At 34.8% G+C, this 20684-nt stretch overlaps 1 pseudogene; it reads left to right on the plus strand.

Annotated features, from left to right (window-relative positions):
* Positions 1-19388: 19388 nt before the first annotated feature.
* LOC109674344 (olfactory receptor 1468-like) lies at positions 19389-20338 on the plus strand (annotated as a pseudogene).
* The last annotated feature ends 346 nt before the right edge of the window (positions 20339-20684 follow it).

Below are 20684 nucleotides of genomic sequence, written 5' to 3' on the forward strand. Positions count from 1 at the left end.
AACTGAGCTAAACCCCCAAACCACACAGTCCCTACTCCCCTTACTGGTTCAGACTTTTGGAAAAAGAAAAAAAACCTCTCAGGGAAGGAAGGTAGTAATTCTCCTCCTCAACAACAAAGAAAATATTGTTTGTTTTTGTCTTTGTCTTCTGTCGGTGTTTTTTTTTTAAGTTTCGTTCTGTTTCTTTTTATATTTTAAACATTTTTATCAGTATATATTAATTATATATGTGTATTTCATTGTGACATTTCCATATATGTTTACAATGTAGATTGCCCCCTCTGCCATTCTCTCTCATCACCCTCTTCTCTTTTTCAAAATTTCTATGCTGGGTTGGGGTACATTGTGACATTTATATAAGTTCTTAGAATGTATCAAATATATTATACTTGAATTTACTGCCTCCACTGTTCTCCAACATCCCCCCTCCCTCCATTCCCAGAATAGTTTCAACAGGTATCATTTTTATGTTTAAATACATGTGTATCAGTATTTGCACAATATTCACCCTACTACAATCTTTCCCCTCCACTTCCCCACTCCCACTGGGCCTCATCCTCCCATGCCTGTACAGGGCATGTTCTGCCCTTCTGTTCTCCAATTTTGTAAAAGAAAAAATTTAAAAATGACATTTTGGATTGTTTATGACAGCTTACACAGGGAATTTCCTTGTGATCTTTCCATGTATATATGTATTATAACCTGAATTTGTTCGTTCCCTCTATTTTTCATCATTCTACTTTAGTTCCTTTCTTATGGTGGCTTCAACTAGTTTAAAAATTCTATACTTATTCTTGTATAGAGAATACATCATTTATATTTATCATTTTAATTTCCCTCTTTTACCCTACCCCTCTTCTGCATGATCTCCCCATAGTGTGAACTGTTTCTCATAATATTACTGTAATTGTATTAGGTCTGTATTCCAAGTATGAGAGAAAACATGCAGCTCTTGGCCTTCTGAACATAGCTCACTTTACTTAAGATGATGTGCTCCAGTTCCATCTATTTACCTGCAAATGACAAAATTTCATTCTTCTTTGGGGATGAATAAAATTCCATTGTGTATAAACACCACATTTTCTTAATCCATTTGTCAGTATTGGGGCATATTGGCTGTTTCCATAGCTTAGCTATTGGGAATAATGTTGCCATAAACATGGGTGTACACATGCCTTTTTTGTAACCTGACTTACATTCCTTCGGGTATATCTCTAGGAGTAGAATTTCTGGATCATATGGCAAATCTATTTTTAGTTTTCTGAAAAGCCTCCATACAATTTTGCTTAGTGGTTGTTCTAATTTACTTTCCCACCAGCAGCAGTGTATGAGGGTTACTTTTTCCCCACATCCTTGCCAACATTTGTTGTTTGTGTTCTTGATGGTAGCTATTGTAACAGTAGTAAGGTGGAATCTTAACATGGTTTTGATTTGCATTTCTTTTATGGTCAGGGATGGTGAGTATTTTTTTCATGTGTTTTTTAGCCACTTGGACTTCTTCCTTTGAGAAAACTCTGTTCAGTTCATTTGATCCTTTCTTCATTAGGTCATTGATTTTTATTGGAGTTTAGTTTTTTGAGTTCCCTGTATATTCTGGTTATTAATCTATTGTCAGATGTATAGCTGGCAAAGATTCTTTCCCATTCTGTGGGCAATCCCTTCAATTTAAAGACAACTTCTTTTGTTGTGCAGAAGCTTTTAAATTAAACATAGTTCAATTTGTCAAACCTTTCTCTTAGTTCCTGAGCTATTTGAGTTCTATGTAGGAAGTCATTGCCTATACCTATTGCTTCCAGTGTATTCCCTGCTGTTTCCTCCACTAGATTCAATGTTTCAGGTTTTATATTGAGGTCTTTAATACACTTTGATTTGACACATGTCCAGGGTGAAAGACATGAATCTAGTTTCAGTTTTCTAGAACGAGGTATCTAGTTTTCCCAGCAAAATTTGTTGGAGAGGTGGTCTTTTCTGTATCGTGTATTTTTGGCACCTTTGTCAAAAATCAGGTAGGTGTAGCTGCGGTCTTCTGTTCTGTTCTGTTGTCTTCATATATGTTTTTGTGTCAGTACCATGCTGTTTCTATTGTTATGGTTCTCTTGCTTTCTTTTTGCTCTTTTTCTCCCATTTTTGCAGTCATTATGTATAAGGTATGATACCCACATTTAAAAATCACATTTATTAGTGTATAATAGTTATACAGGTTTGTTGGGATGTTTTCATACATGTGTACAATGTATCCTGGTTTGGATCATTCTCTCTACTATTCTCCATTCTCCTCCTCCATATAGTGGCTTTAACAAGTTTCAGTGTTCCACATTCATACATGTGCACCAAATACATCAACCATATTCACTCTCCTTTACCTTCTTCATTTACCCATCCCTCCAACAAGTACCTTCATCTAACATGAGTTGTTTTACATTCTTGCTGGCCATTGGTTAATTGTCTATTCATTATTCAATTGGCTTTTGTCTTGATGTTTTACCTGCAAATATATTGTACTTTAACTAACCTAACCCTCTCTATTACTATTCCTTACCCTTCTCTGTATTGTTCAACAGTTTCCAGTGTATTTCATTGTAACTTGTTCCTACACAGATGCAGATGCAATGTGTTTCAATATTATTCAGTATCTCTCATTCTCTTCTTTCCTTCCTTCCTAGTGTCCTCTAACAGTTCTGCTTTCGGAAACATATTCCATGTGTGTGTGTGTGTGTGTGTGTGTGTGTGTGTGTGTGTGTGACATTTTCTCAACCCATTCATCAGCTGTAGTGCACCTGGGGTATTTCCATAGCTTGGATATTGTTAATAATGCTTTAAAAAACATGTGTGTTCAAGTGTTTTTATTGTTTCATGGCTTACATTCGTTCAGATATATGCTCAGGAGTATTGCTGGATCATACAGTAGTTCTATTTTTAGTTTTTTTGAGGAACCTACATACTGCTGTCCATAGTGGTTTTTGGGAAAACTGGATATCTACACATTGAAAACTGGATCTAGATCACTGTCTTTCACTTGTACAAGTATCAACTCAAAATGGATAAAAACCCTTAATATAAGGCCCTACAGTTTGAATATACTGCAAGAAAGAATAGGTAATACATTGGAATTAATAGGCAAAGGCAATGGCTTCCTAAATAGGACTCAAATGGTTCAGCAACTAAGAGAAAGGATTGACAAATAGGACTATATGAAATTTAAAAGCTTCTGCAAAACAACAAAAAGAAATGGTCACCAGATTGAAAAGGCTGCCCATAGAATGGGAGAAAGTTTTTGCCAGCTATACATCCAACAAAGTATTAATAAACAGAGTATACAGATTACAACAAAAATCAGTGAAATGGAGACTAAAAAACAATACAAATAACCAATACAAATTAAATTTATTTAACCAATACAAATTGGTTAAATAAATTTTACCAATTTGTTTATTGAATAAATAAGCAAGATTAATAAATGCTTAGCTAAACTAACTAAACAATGGTGGAAAAGAACCAAAAGGAGATATCACAACAAGTATCAATGACATTCTGAGAGGATCATTAAAGAATACTTTGGAAGCTTATATTGCAATAAATGGGAAAATCTAGGAAGAATGGATAAATTTCTGGATGTACATGACCTCTAAAAATAGAACCAAAAGAATAAAAAATACATAAACAGGTCTATAACAAACAAGGAATTTGAAGTAGTAATGAAAAGTTTCCCAACAAAGAAAAGCCTGTGATCAGATGGATTCACTGCCAGATTCCATTAAATATTTAAAGAACTTAAAAGAATTTAAAGAAGTTTGAGTACTCCCTCAAACTTCTCAAAAAAAATTCAACAGGATTGAACTTTACCAAACTCATTTTATAAAACAATGGTACCTATTACTTTGAAACTAAAACAAGACAAGATCATAACTAAAAAGAAAATAATAGACCAATCATCCTGATGAATATAGATGCAAAGATTCTCAATAAAATGCTTGCAAAAAGATTTTAACAACATATTAATGATTATATGCCATGATCAAGTAGCTCTCATTCCAGGATACATAGCAGTTCAACAAATGCAAATCAATACATGTAACATAGGACATACACAAAATCAAAAACAAAAACCACATGATAATCTCAATAGATGTATAAAAAACTTTTGACAAATCCAGCATCACTTGATCATAAATAATCTGATAAAAACTAAGAATGAATGGAATGTACCTCAACTTAATAAAGACTATATCTAGCAGAGCAATAGCCAACATCATACAAAATGGGAAAAACTGAAATGATTTCTTCCAAAGTCAGGAATAAGACAAGAGTATATACTCCTTCCACTCTTGTTCAGTTTGAAATTTTAGCCAGAGCATTGAGGGAAGAGAAAGGAATAAAAATGGCTATAAATAGGAAAGAAAAGATCAAATTATTTATTATTTGCAAATGATATGATTCTATACTTTAGCAACCCTAAGGATTACACTTAAAAAAAACCTTCTAGATCTGATAGTCACTTTGGGCAAAGAAACAGGATTAAAGTCACCATGAAATATTTAACTTTTCTATATATCAACAGTGAATAGGCTCAGAAAGAAATCACAAAACCAATGTTATTCACATTATCTTCAAAAAATTAAATACAAAGGAATGAACCTAGCAAAAGAGGTGAAAGAACTCTTCAAAAACCCTACAAAACATAAATAAAAAATTAAAGAAGACACTGGAAGATGAAAACTTCACCAACGTTCATGAATTAGCAGAGCTAATACTGTGAAGCTGGCTATATACCCATAAGCAATCTACAGATTCAATGCAATGCTTATCAAAATATTAATGGTTTTCTTCACAGAAATAGAAAAAATAGTCCTAGAATTCATACAAAAACAGAAAAAACATCAAAGAGCTTAGCAAAATAGAGCAATGCTAGATGTATCACAATACCTGACTTTAAATTACACTACAGAATCATAAAAACTGTTCATTAGACCCAAAAACAGAAACATACAGTGAAGTAATTAAATAGAAGACCAAGAAATAAATCCACATAGCTACAGCCATCTGACCTTCAACACAGGTATAAAAAACATCTGTTGGAGGAAATACAGTCTCTTTAACAAATGTTGTTGAGAAAATTGGATATTGACATGTAGAAGACTATCTTTCACTATGTACAAAATAATCAGTAAAAAATGGATCAAGCTCTTAATGTACAACATGAAACTTTGAAACTACTATAAGGAAACACTTCAAGATATAAAAATAGGCAACTGTTTTCTGACTAGGACTCCAAATGCCCAACTAATAAGATCACTAATTGACAAACAGGATTACATCAAATTAAAAAGCTGCACACCAAGGAAAACAACTAACAGATTTAACAGACAACCTACAGTATGGGAGAAAATCTTTTCAAGCAATTCAATAGATAAAAGATTATATTCAGAATATATAAAGAGCTTCAAAAATCAAACACCAAAGAACAAATGATCCAATTAATAAATATGCAAATGTATAGAATACTTCTTCAAAGAAGAACTATAAATGGCCAATAAATACATGAAAAATAAGTTCAACATCTTCTGCTACACAGCATATGCAAATCAAAACCGCATTAATTTTAACCCAGTCAGAATGGCTAGAATCAATAAAAGAAACAATTACTGGTGAGGATGAGGGGGGAAACAACTCTTATACAGAATTGGTCACAATGTAAATTAGTGTACCCTCTCTGCAAATTAGTATGGAGGTTCTTCAAAAACCTAAAAATAAAACTACCTCTGACATGGCTATGGCACTTTCAGGCGTATATGAAAAGGATTGAAAGTCAGTGTACAATAGAGATTACTGTACATCCATGTTTACTAAAGCATATTTGCAACAGTCAAGCTATGGATTCAGCTTAGGTGATCAACAACCAATGAATGGATAAGAAAAGGGGATACATATAACAATGGAATATTATGAAATTATGTTGTTTCCAGGAAAATGGATGGAACTAGTAATCATTATGTTGAGCAAGGTAAGTGAGTCCAAAAAACCCCAAATATCACATTTTTCCATTCATAAGGAGAATCTAGACTTAAAATGATGTTGTTAAAATAATAATAATGACAACAATAAAAATAACAATGGGACATGATTGTAAAAGGTGGACTGTTTGTTGTGAGAGTAAGTGAAGGGAGAAGGGAAAAGGAAATTGTGCTGGAAGGTGAACATTATTGAAGTGAATATATATAAATATATTAATAGACAAAGATAGTATATATATATATATATTATATATATAAAGATAGTATAATGACACCAACTAAATACAGTTTTAAAAAGGGAAATAAAGGAGAAAGTTTATAATAGAGGGAGCAAATATGATAAATATACATTGTATTCACCAATGAAAAATAGTACAGTGAAATCCCTTTGTACAATTTATGCTAATAAAAAAGATCAGACACACCCCACAAAAATTAAACTTCTATTTCAATAAAATGTAAAATCTAGAAGAAATGAAAAAAATTCTAGACCAATATGTTTTTCCAAAATTGGACCATGAGGATAAAAACAAATGAAACAGATCTATAATGAGCAATGAGATTGAAGCAAAAATAAAGAGTCATATAAGTACAACACAAATACAAGTATAATATCAAGGCAGAAATCCCAGTGAAAAATGAATAGACACCTAAATACTGAAGAACAGCTTTGAAAAACAGGTCTCACAAACGGGACAGGATGGGTAAAATAAGGAAATAAAGAAGGTAAATATAGCTGATGTGCTCTCTATACAAGAATGAATGTAGAATTTTAAAATATATTGAAATTACCATAAGAAGGGGACTAGGGTAGAAAGGAGAAAAATAAGGGGGATGAACCAATTCCGGTTATAATTCATATATGCTTGGAAATGTCGTAATGAACCTGCCTGTCTAGCTATCTTAAGCAAAGATGTCTTTTTGTAAAAATGGAGGACAGGAAGATAAGCAGTCTCTGTCTAGGGACTGGTACCAGTGGGAGGTGGAAGTATATAAGGAAATGGTGTAGGAAGAGAATATGGTAGAAATATTATGTACTCATGAATTAAAATAGAAAAATGAGACCTGGTGAAACTATTCTAAAAGTGGGGAGTAGGGGGTAAAGGAGAATGACAGAGGGGGTGAATTTACCTAAGATATATAGTAAGCACTTTTATAAATGTCACAATGCATCCTCAATACAACAGTTACATGATTTTAACAACAACAACAAAAGTTCCCCAACAGAAAAATCTCAGAACCATACTATTTCACTGCTGAATTCTACAAGAACGTTGAAGAAAGATAAACACCTGTTTTCTCATATTATTCCATAAAACATAGGAGGAAGGAACACAATCAAACTGATTCTATAAAGCTGGTATTACCCATATTAAAACTGTACAATCACACACACATACAACCACATGTAGAGTATTGCATTTTTGTCTGGGGCTACATCCGTCTAGCTGTGGCCTCCTGCATAGATGGGATCACATGTGCAAGCCACCGTGCCTGGCTTGTTCAATAAGATGGGCTCTTGCTCACTTTTTCCCTTTTTGCTGGCCTCAACCCATGATCCTCATGATCTCTGCCTTCCGAGTATCTGGGATTACATCCATGATCCACTTTATCTGGCATCTTTTTTTTGTGATACTGGGAATTAAACCTAGAATTGGTAGCAATTCTTAATAAATTCTTAATAAATTGAATTCAACAACAAATGAAAAAGATTATAAGCCATGATTAAGTTGGTTTCATTCCAGGAATCCAAGGATATCTCAGCATACATAAATCAATAAGGGTAATAAAGCATATAGTCAGGGATAAAAATCAAATGATCATATTAATAGATGCATAGAAAGGCTTTGTCAAAGTTCACCATATTATAACGATAAAAGTAGAAAAGAAACTAGAAGTAGTAGGAACATACTTTAATAGAAAAAAAGGCTGTACACAAGAAACCTAATACCACAGTGTACTAGTTGGGGATAATCTAAAAGCATTTCCTCTAAACTCAGGCATGTGATAAGAATGTCCACTCTGTCAGTATAATCTGTGAATTCGTAGCCAGAGCAATAAGGCAAGAGAAACAAATAAAGGAATACAAATAAGAATGAAGAACTCAAATTGTTCATATTTGCAGATGATATGATCCTATTCTCAAGAGACTCAAAACACTCTACCAGAAAACTCTTGCATCTGATAAATACTTTTAGTGAAGTAGCAGGATACAAAAATCACATTTAAATATCAGTAGTTTGTCTATATACCAATAATGAACACATCAAGAATGAAATCAGGAAACTATTACTTCCAAAATAGTCTTAAAAAAACAAAATACCTAGGGGTAAACATTACCAAGGAAATGAAAGATCTGTACAATGGAAACTATAAAACAATGAAGAACAAAATTGAGGAAGACACTAGAAGATGAAAATACCACCCATATTCATAGATTGCCAGAATTAATATTGCAAAACTGTGTTACTGATAGTGATCTACAGATTCAATGCAATCATCATTAAAATTCCAATGACATTCTTCAGAGAAATAGAAAAATCAATCCTAAAACTTATGTGGAAGCACAAAAGGCTCAAAATAGTTAAAGAAATCATGAGTCAAAACAACAATGCTAGATATATCATAATACTGGATTTCAAATTACACCATAGAGCTATGGTGACAAAGAGCATGGTACTTCCACAAAAACAGACATGCAGACCAATGGAATAGGATAAAATGCCCAGATATAAACTACATTGCATAGCCATTTTACTCTTGGCAAAGATGCAAAAATCATATGTTGGAGAAAAGATAGCCTCTACAACATATGTTGTTGGGAAAACTGAATGCCCATATGTAGAAGAGTGAAACCAGAATCATTTTTAAAGGGGGAAAGGGATGATAAAGTAATAGAGGGGCTGAATTTTATCACATTGTATACATTGTATACATGTACGGAAATATCTTAATTAGCTTTGTTCATCTAATATATGCTAATAAAATATTTTGAAAAAGACTGAGACTGAATTACTGTCTCTTACCTTCTACAAAAAATCAAATGAAAATGGATCAAAGAATTTAATGTAAGACCTTAAATTTTGAAAGGAGTAGAGGAAAACTTGAAGATACAGATTGAAACCACACCTTTCCAAATAGGACTCCAGTACCTCAGGAAATAAGAATGAGAATTGACTAATGGGATTACATCAAATTAAAATGCTTCAACACAGCAGTGGAAACAATTACTAGAGTAAAAAGACAGACTACAGAATGGGAAAAGACATTTGCAGCCATTCATCTAGGAAGGGATTAATACACACAATTTTACAGAACTCAAAAAATGTAACTCCAAAACAACAAACAATTTAATCGTTAAATGGACAAATAGGAAACGAACAGGGAATTCTGAAAAATGGGACCTAAATGGCCAATAAATACATGAAAATATTGGTTCAACATCTTTAACCACACACAAAATACAAATTAAAACTATATTGATATTCTGTCTCACCCCAGTTAGAATGGCTATCGTTAAAGAAAAAATAGTAAATCCTGATGAGGATGTGGGACAAAGGAACCCTCAAATACTGATGGTGCAAATGAAAATCCGTTCAAGTAGTATGGAAATCAGTATGGCGTTTTCTTTAAAAATGTTGGTCTTCCTGTATCATTCTTGGGCATGTACACAAGGGAGCCAAAGTTAACATACAGTAGAGTTACATGTACACTCATATTTATTGAGACACTAGGCACAACATGAAATCAGCCTAGACACTCATCAACAGATGAGTGAAAATTGCAAAGAAATTGTGGTATATACAGACATTTTTTTCAGCCATAAAGAAGAATGAGATTATGTCATTTGTAGCAAAATGGATGGAACTGGAGATTGTTATGGTAAGTGAAATGTCAGACTCAGAAAGATAAATAGCAAATGTATTCTTTCATATGTGGGATCTAGATATAAAAACACAAAAAAGAGATGAGCATAAAAGGTGAATTACTTGGGTAGTAGCCAGAGTAGGGTGGAGGATATGAGAGATGGAGGGTAGTGAAAATCATTGAAGTGCATTGCATATATGTGCAAAAAGGTGATAATGGAAGCCATTATTATATACAATAAAATTTTTTAAAGTGTCATGAAAGGTCAATTCACCATGGTCAAGTGGAATTTATGCCTAGGATAAAAGGATGGTTGAATATTCATGGATAAATAAATGCAATGCATCACAATAACAAAATGGATGACAAAATCCTATGATCATCTCATTTGAGGGAGTAAAAGCATCTCAGACAATTAAACATCTTGTCATGTTAAAACTATCTCATCTTGGCCTGATGGTGTGGTTCAGTGTTAGAGTGCTTGTATAGCAAGCTCAAGGCCCTGGGTTCAATCTCCAGCACCACAAGAAAAGAATCAACTAATTATGTATAAAAGAAAATAGCTCAACACAATAGAGGTAAAAACATGACAAACCCAGAGTGAACTTTGTACTGATCACTCAGATTGAGAGAGCTTTTTCTATAAAATTCAGAATAAGGCACATCTGTCCAGTTTTGGCCATACTCAACCCAGTAGTAGCTGACCTTGATACAGCAATTAGAAGAAATGAAAGGCTTCCAAATGGGAAATGAAGAAGTTACATTGCAACTATTTACATATGACTTGATCTTATATATGAAAAAATAAAATTATACTCTCCTCACAACTGTAGGTACAAAACTAATAGGCTAAAGTCAGTAGCATTTCTTTATACTAACAAGAAACTTTTTTGGAAATCACAAAAACAATTCCATCCAAACTAGCTATAAAATTAGTACTTAGGAAGAAACTTAACCAAGAAAGTAAAAGACCTGTCCCTTGCAAAGCAAAAGTATTAATTAAAGAAACTGGAGATAATACAAATTAATGGAAGGATATCTCATGCTTACAGATTAGAATTCATATTGTTAACTGAACATACTGCCCATAGGAATCTGTGGATTCATTGCAATCTCTATCAAAATGCCATTGTTTTGTTCATAGAAATAGAATAAATAATCCTAAAATTCACATGGATCCACAAAAAATCCTGAATAGCTAAGGTGAGCATGGAAAATGAATATTGGTAGAGGCATTGTACTGCATGAATCTCAAACTATTAAAACTCAATAGTAAGCAAAAAAGCACAGTACTTTCTTCAATATCCAGAAACACACTGAATGCCAAAGTAGTTAAGAAAATTCAACTGACACACTTAAATGTATAAAATGGTAGATTTGTGTTATGTATATTTTATAGGTTTTTTTATTTCAGTTTTTGATTAATCCATACAAACAGACTTATGGGGGAAAAAAAGCATAGTACTTACAGAAAAAGAGATACATAATCCAATGGACCAGAATAAAGAACTCAGAAAAGAACCTACCTATGATTAATTGATCCTTGGCAACTTGCAAAGAATATACAAAATGTGAGGCATAGTCTGCACAACATATGTTGTTTAAGACCTTAATTCTATTTCTAATTTGTATTATCTCCAATTTCTTTAATTAATACTTTTGCTTTGCAAGGGACAGGTCTTTCACCATATATATATATATGGTGAGCAATGAAATTAGGCCCTTATTTCACATCATATACAAAAGTCAACTCAAAATGGATTAAAGACTCAAAAATAAACCTTTAAACCATGAAAGTACTATGCCAAAAAGGGAAATCTGTACAGCATTGGCTAGGACAATGATGCTTTTTTAGATTTCACTTGAATGAAAATCATAGACACAAATCCAAGATAGACAAATGGGAGTACATGAAAATAAAAAACTGTACTTTAAAGGAAACAATAGAAAGAACAGAAAACTTTCATCCTGGGAACATATTTTAAAGACATGCATTTGATAAGGGATTAATATCCATTGTATTTAAGTAGCTCAAAAAAACTCTAGATAAAGAAAACCAATATCCAGTTATGAAATGGGGAAGGGTCCTGATAGAAGTTTTTTAGAAGAAGATATATGAGTGACTAGCAGGTAGATAAAAAATGTTCAATATCCCTAATCATTAGAGAGCCACAAATGAAAGCATGATGAAATATCGCCTTTTACCTGTTAAAATAGCAATTATGAAAAGACAAAAGATAAGTGTTGGTGAGGATATGGAGAAAATAGAACCCTTGTACGCTGTTGATAGGAATGTAAATTATTGTAGTCTTTATAGAATGCTGCATTGAGTTTCCTCAAAACACTCAACATAGAATTACCATAAGATCCAGCAATCCCACTTCTGAATTCTGAAATGAGAATGGCAAAGGCAGTTTGCGTCCCCAGATTCACTGTAGCACTATTCATAGCAGTCGAGTTTTGAAATCAACCTGTGCCCCTCAACAGATGAATAGACAAAGAAAAGGTAGTGTATATTTGCAAAATGGAATAATATTTAGCCTTAAAAAGAAAGAAATGATGTCTTTTGTGGCATCCTGGGTGGAACTGGAAACAGTATTCTACAGATATGTCAGGCACAGAAAATAAGTACTGCATCTTGTCACTGGTTCATTGAATCTAAAATAATTAAAGTCAAGGCAACAGTAATGATGATTACCAAAGACTGGTTGGGGAAAGACAATAAGGAGAGGACAGGTCAAGGGTTCAAAGCCACAAGTAGACTTGAGGAATAAGATTATTTCATTGAGGTTATTGCACAGCATGGTGAATAGTAACATATAGAGCATTTGAAAATCACTTATAAAGTAAATGTCTAACCTCATTATCACAAAGAATGAAGACTTTATTTGGGGTGATAGATATGCTAATTGGCTTGGTTTAATTGTTCTACATGGTGTCCATAAATTATAACATCACTTTGTATCCCATAAATATAATAAAAGAAGGCAGACAGTTATCTTACTCCATACAGAAAAATCAACTCAAAATGGATTAAAGGCCTAAATGTAATATCTGAAGCTGTAAAACTGCTAGATGGACACCTATACTCCTTGGCAATGTGGTTCTTTATTTTTTTGATATCACACTAAAAGCACTAGCAACAAAAGCAAAAATAAACAGGCGGGACAACATCAACCTAAGTGTAACTTTTGGGAATGGAGAGGTAACTCAAATATGCACATTTCTTGCCTAGCATTTGAAAAGCCCTCAGTTGGATATCTAGCATCCCACAAATACAATTAAAAAATATTTTGCATAACAAAGGAAATAATGAACAAAATTTAAAGGCAGTTTTTATGAATAGCCAGGAAAGGTTTGTAAAATATCTATGTGAAAAAGGGATTCAAGTCCAAAATATTTAAGACATTCACACAGCTCAACAGTGGGAAAACCAATCACCTGTTTAAAATCGGGGCAAAGGATTGAATAGGTATTTTTCCAACAAAAACATTAATATGGCCAATATACATATGAAAAGGTGTTCAACATGGCTAATCACTAGGGAAATGCAAGTCAAAAACATAATGTGTTTCATCCCATACCTGTTAGTATAGCTAACAGCCAAGAGATAACAAGTGTTGGATAATGTGTGGAAAAATGAATGTGTAGCATGTCTGTCTGGTAGAAGAAGGGGATAGGAGGGAGGGGGGAATGTTAATTGATAAAGCTGGAGAAGGCACACTTGGATCTGGAAGGACCATGAGAGTTAAGGTAAAACACTGGCCTTTTTCACAAAGAGCACTGGGAAATCACTAAAGTACACTGATAGCAGAGGGAATCCTCATCTGGAATCCCAGCACTAGGGAGGCAAGGCTAAATGTGAACTACATACTGCATTTGAGGCTTGCCCGGGATACATAGTGACATCCTGTCTCAAAAACAAAAGCCAAACAAAATGAAAAAGCATAGGAGACATGGTCGAACTGGCATTTTTGGAAATATCTTCATGGTTGTTGTGTGGAGAATATATTGAAGGCATTTGAGATCAGAGGCAGGGAACCAGTTAGGAGAGTTCTGCAGATATCCAAGATTACATTGATGGTGGATAGTGCCCTAAATTGCAATAGTAATTGTGAAAATAAAAAAGGGAATCCATTTAAGAAACAGGAATTAATATTCAGAGCTTGGTGATGACTTGGATACAGGGAGTGAAGGAAAGTAAGGAAGCATTTGCATATCAGCATTTGTATGCATAAGAATCTCCCATGTAGATCATAGGAAGAACTCTCACAACTCAACAACAAAAAGACAAACAAACCAACTGAAAATTAGGCAAAGGGTTCAACAAATACTCTCCAGGGACATATACAAATGGTCAGCAAATATGTGGAAAGATGCTTAGCATTATTAGTTATCCCCTAGGATGCTAAATGTTTCAAGGAATGCTTTCCACAAAATGCATCTCCCATTAGGTTGATTTTAGCTTCGCAAAATGGAAAATAAATGTTGGTGAGAATGTGGAGAAATTGAAATGGTCAGATTGCCAGTAGGCGATAGGGATGCGAAATGGTTCAGTTGATCTGAAAAACTTATTTGGCAATTCCTCAAACATTAAACCTAGAATTAGCCTATGATGCAGAAATTATACTCCTAGTTTATTTTGGCATTTAATATGTGGTATGAACATGAAAGTTCAGAGCAGCACAATTTACAATAGTCCCCAAGTGGAAAGAGGTATCAACTGATGATTAAGTAGATAAAATGTTGTATATCCATACAATGAAATATTACTCAGCAACAACAAATGAAGTATTGATCACACTACTATATGCATGTACTTCAAAAACATTATGTTAATTGAAAAGAAGCAGCCATAAAACATATTATATGACTCCATTTATATGATACATATATAAAGAATAGGAAATCCACAAAGACATAAAGTAGAATGAAATTGCCTGTGGATGGGCAGAGTTTGGATTGGGTCTAGAAGTTCTTTTGATAGTAATACATAGGTTCTAAAATTGGCTGTGGGATGGTTGCACCACTCTAAATATATAGAAAACCCTTAATTATGCCCTTTATATTGGTGAATAGTATAATTCTCGTGGATATGGTCTTCTGTAAGGGACTACAACACCAGTTTCACTGAACTGGAAGTTGACCCAACCACATAGCAATTTTTTGGTTCTTATGTAACCCAATGTATAGAGAGCAGAGATGTCATTCTTTCGATGGTGATTGACTCCTGTTACCAAGGGAAAGCTTTATTGCTCTACAAAACTGCAGCAGTGAGCACGCACTCTGTCTGAAATCCTGGGGAATTCTGTGGGTACCATTTAATATTTCCACATCTAAAATTAAATGCTATCGTAATCTATAACAGCCTAGTAAAGAGGAAACCAATGAGGCTACAGACTCACTAGGAACAAAAGTTTGCATTGTAACATTGTGCATGGAACCTCATTCAAGTGATGATTGCCAAGAATAATCTGACATATATGGAAGGTGATTGAGGTGGTGGTGGTGGTAAGGGATGTTAAGGTTTTCCTAGAGAGTTAAGGAAACACAAATAACAATGACTTTGGATTCTGGGCTTCTTTTTCTATCTTGACCTGTGGAAGAATTGAACATGATCTAAAGTAGTTCATCTTTTCTTTTATTGCTATCATTTTCATGCATTAGCACGTATAGAAAGTTTGATCATAAAAGGCTGACCCTTGCATGCAGCAATGTTTATGTCTCCTAAGTACTGTTTGTGTTGTACCTAGAGACTATTACTTGGGAAACTTTCCAAAGCATGTGCTTTTCATGGTTGGACTCTACTTCAAAACCTTAGGTGGCTTCTTATGTAAAATTTTACACTTCTAAGATATTTTGAATCATTCACAGTCTTGTCACTGATTACTTTTACCGATTTTCCAACAATCAGTCAACATCATTGTAAGAAGTTTCTTGCCTCACAGGATTCCTGCTATTCCTTAAACAGTCAATGATTAAGCATCCACCCACCAGCTTCTCTCCGTACTCTCACTATCCCCCAAAGTACAGTCAGGTGCAATCAGACACTTATCTTTCACCGCTAAAGGACTGTGCGAGAACTGGTCTTAAAAAGGTCCAGGGTAATTATTTTGATTTTAATGAGTTTCCCAGAATCTGGATTCCTCTGGGATGCAGAGCTTTTTAGGTCCAGGAATGACTAGAAAGAGAGATATGAGCAGGGATGGTGCCAATATAGGTCATGACTACAGAGGCTGTTACTTCCTATGCCTATAATGAATAAACAAGAGCTGCATCTTGAATCATGGCCCCAGATTCACCACCAGCCATCCTGGGTGAGTTTTCAGGGGAGAAGAAGCAGATGCCTACTGTTCTTCCAACATGAAGGTCTTGAATTCCCAGGTTGTACGATATTCTGTAGGACAATTTTTCTGGTATGATAACTTTCCTCTTTTCTCTCTGCCTTCTAAGACTTTGCCACATTGTAAAGCTTTTAAATTCATGGCCATAATTGGTAATCTTTTTATTAATGATAGTGGTCATTATTATTACTTACTATTCAGTGTATTCTCCCAAGATGATATCATTTCAACATAATAACAGCTCTGTGAGGCAGTGTTCAATGAAGTAATTATTAAACCTTCTTTTGTTATCATCACCCTGGGAACTTTGATAAACTTTCTTCAGATATGTCTTCTATGCAAGATATTGATCAAATTTTTATGAAAAACTTTATTAGTATTTTAATGGCAATGTATTTGCTACCTAAGTGCAGCCTACTGACCACAAGGCTTGGATGTTCATTTGAAATGTTGGATCTGAACTATAAATTCAGAATCAGTGTTTTCATAGAATCCCACATGACTGGCATGTATATTAAATGTTAGGAATACTGCTGAAAAGGATTATTGTATGCCATCTAAGTGGGGAACTGTGCATTAATGGCTGAAAAATATGTGAAACTCATTGAGATATCAATGGCAACATCAGTAGGCACAATGTCTCTGACTTGTGATTCCTGCACACACTCCTACACAAGGCATGAGTTCCATTAATTCACAGTGGAAGCAGAATTCTAAGAATCCAAGTTATCATTTTTCCTACACATTTCTTCCATTAATAATGCCAACATGTAACATTCAAGGGTAAAAACAGTTTTTTGCTTTTGAGAGTACTGGAGTTTGAACTCAGGGCCTCACACTTACTAGGCAGGCACTCTACCACTTGAGCTACTCCAACAACCCAGAATACAAACTGTTAATGCAGTTGCATTGAAAATTACCACCAGGGTGAAGATCCTAGCAGTGGGGACTTAGTTATATTATTTTGGAGAAAGACCTTCCACATCTCTTAACGCTCTTTCTCTGCTTTCTTTGTCAGCTTTGAGACATGGTAGGATTCATTAATCAGTTTACCAGAGGAAAATAGAATAGAAAGGAGGAATTTGTTTCATGGAGATAGCCTATGCAATATTGGGAGTTGACAAGTCTGATGTCTGAAGGCCAGACAGCAAAGTGGAGACCTGGGAAGAATGGATGCTGAAGTCCTGAGTCCCAAGGTAGAATCTTAAGAATTCCTCTTTTTGAGGAGATTCCCTTAGGTCCTACTGATTTGTATGAGGCTGATCACATTATGAAGGGTAATCTACTTTTACCCCAAGTCTACTGATTTAAATGATAATAACATTAAAAATACCTTTATTGCAATATCAAGAACTGGTATTTGGCACAAACATGGTATCCTTCACCATGAACAAACAAGCTTATCCTTCATAAGCTTAGCAAAGTTTATCCTTCAATTAGCTTCACATAAAATATAGACATCTGAAGAAGAACTTGAGAAGGTACAAAAATATACTTCTTTTTGCCTTCCATAATTTACAAAATGCCAATCATATTTATTCTTCTTATATCAATATCAATGATATTATATGGATTGAAGCATAAGAATTTTATTTTGAGTCATCAGCATTACTTTAAAGAGTAGTACATCTCACATACACTAATATTTTTGTGAAGTGCAAAATTGCATCTGTGTAGCTGATCATACAGCATCAAAACAGTGGTAATGGTTAAGACTATATTCTAGGAGCATTTAAGAGTTAAGTAGTTACTGTAACTTAATGGGAATTTTTTGCCTTTAAAGTTGAAGGAATCTGATTCAGGCTGAAGATCAGCCAAAACTATTCGTGAAACACTGACCACACCAAACACCATGCTAAGTGCTGGCTCTGATGCAGTCATGAAGGCAGATGCAGCCTCTTCTGCCTGGTTTACAATCTGTTGGGAAATCAGCTATAAGTGAGTGATCAAGGACATTGAGTGCTATGGGATGAGAGCAGGATACTGTGGGAACATGGCACAGGTATCACCTGGTCTGAGCAGACAGGAAGAGTTTAGCTGAGCAAGTTATATGTAATATACAGGAAGGATAAATAGGAGGAAACTGATTGAAAATGGAAGAGAAGAGACAAATGATACGCAGGAGAAACAGTAGGTATCTAAGACTAGAGGAAGGAAATTATGACATTCAAGTGACATTTTATTGCAGAGTTGAACGCAACAGTCACTGTGGGGTATACAAGGCTGTGGAAGTAGGCACAGCCAAGTAGCAGTCATTGTGCCATTGGGAAAAAACTTTTCTTCCATTTTAAGAGGAATTATAATCCTCTGATGTACTAATCAGAAAAGAGATGATCCGATTTCCATAAGAATGCTACAATGTGAATCATGCTTAGGGAATAAGAAGAGTAAGGAGATGTGGGAAAGGGACATTAACTGAAAGTCTGTTTCAATAATCCGGGAGAGATAAGATATCATCCTGTTCTAGGAACATGGTAGAAAACAGGTGAAGTAGCAGGAGTATGAAGAGGAGAATCTGTGATATTTGCTAGATTAGAGTTGACGGTAAGAGAAATAAATTAGTGATTTATTTTTGAATTTCTTTTACTGCAATATGAGTGACTAGAAGAGGAAGAGGTTAACAGAGAGCAAAGTGAGATCATGTTTCATTTTGGGTCCGTTGAGTTTCACACCCAAGGGAAGACAACTACTAAGCAAGGAGATACAGAGTTCTACAATTGAGAGAAATACCTAAACCTGAGTTTTAAATGATAATCTAAGAACTTTTCTTGGTAGTACGTATAGAATTATAGCAGTATAGGATTTACAGAAATCCTTGAGGACCTTCAACATATAAGTTACTGATAGAACAAGAGCCAATTATCATTGCATATGATAACTAGTCAGGAAGGTAAGAGAAAAACAAATGCATTTTGTCATTCAGAAGCAAATACATAAGATGTTTAGGGAAAGATATTATATTGAAATAGGTTAAGGACAAGTTCAGAAAAAGTGGTTAACTTTATGATTATAAATATTTACAGTTTAGAGATTATAAATGTTGTGAAGAGGGTGAGATGAATTAATTTAGAAAACATAAAAGATCATGAATATAGAAATATGTTCATTTTTATTTGAATGTTAAAGGGATGCTATTATTTTCTCTTAAAGATATTGGAGACAGAGCATGACAGAACGGAACCAAACTACCCTTGCAGAGTTCCTCCTCCTGGGCCTGCCCATCACGTCAGAGCACCAGTACATGTTCTATGTCCTGTTCTTAGTTATGTAGCTCATCACTGTCCTGGGGAACCTTCTCATTATTTTCCTTATTCAAGTAGACTCCCATCTCCACACACCGATATATTTGTCTCTCAGCAAGTTGTCATTCTCCAACCTCTGTTTTTCCTCTGTGACCATCCCTAAACTTTTACAGAACATGAGGAGCAAAATCCCATCCATTTCCTATGCAGGTTGCCTGACACAAATATACTTCTTCCTGTTTTTTGGAGATCTAGAGAGCTTCCTGCTTGTGGTCATGGCCTATGACCACTATGTGGCCATCTGCTTCCCTCTGCACTACACCAGCATCATGAACACCAAGCTCTGTGGGTGCTTGGTGACATTGTCCTGGGTGCTGACCACATTCTATCCCTTTTGCACACCCTACTCATGTCCAGATTGTCTTTCTGTGAGGACACTGTAATCCCCCGCTTTTTCTGTGACGTATCTGCTCTGCTGAAGCTGGCCTGCTCTGACACTTATGTTAATGACTTGATGATATTTACCACAGGAGGGCCTGTGGTTGTCATCCCATTCGCACTCATCGTCATGTCCTATGCACGAATTGTCTTTGCCATCCTTAGAGTCCCTTCTGCTCAGGGTATCCACAAGGCCTTCTCCACCTGTGGCTCCCATCTGTCTGTGGTGTCACTGTTCTGTGGGTCAGTCATTGGTTTGTACTTATGTCCATCAACTAATAAGTCTACAGAAAAAGATGTTGTCATGGCAATGATGTACACAGTGGTGACTCCCATGCTGAACCCCTTCATCTACAGCCTGAGGAACAGAGACATGAAGGGAGCATTGCAGAGGGTCCTTCGTAAGGAGAAAATTCCCTTTGGTCTGAGATGGTAACACTTAGGAGTGATACCTAATTTTTCCTATAAATATATTGATATTAATATTGGAATATTATTTCAGACCTTTTCTCTCACCATGGTGCCTCTGTTAAAAGGCATGCTGCATAATTGTTCAATACATAAAAGAGAAGAAATTTTGTGAGTATTTAAATGAGAAAGTCGGGTCTTGGTGAGCTGTATATTCCCCTTTGTCTTGTCCTTGTGACCCTGGAAATTATGAGAGCTATGTTTTGTTTGTTCTTTATTACTTATGTTTTAAAATTACCCAGAATTTTATTTTATCCAGACTTCTTTTGTACATGACATCAATTTTAAATGGTGCCCCATAGTCCAAGGTTGAT

Source organism: Castor canadensis, chromosome 11, assembly GCF_047511655.1.
Source record: "Castor canadensis chromosome 11, mCasCan1.hap1v2, whole genome shotgun sequence".
Lineage (NCBI taxonomy): Eukaryota > Metazoa > Chordata > Mammalia > Rodentia > Castoridae > Castor > Castor canadensis.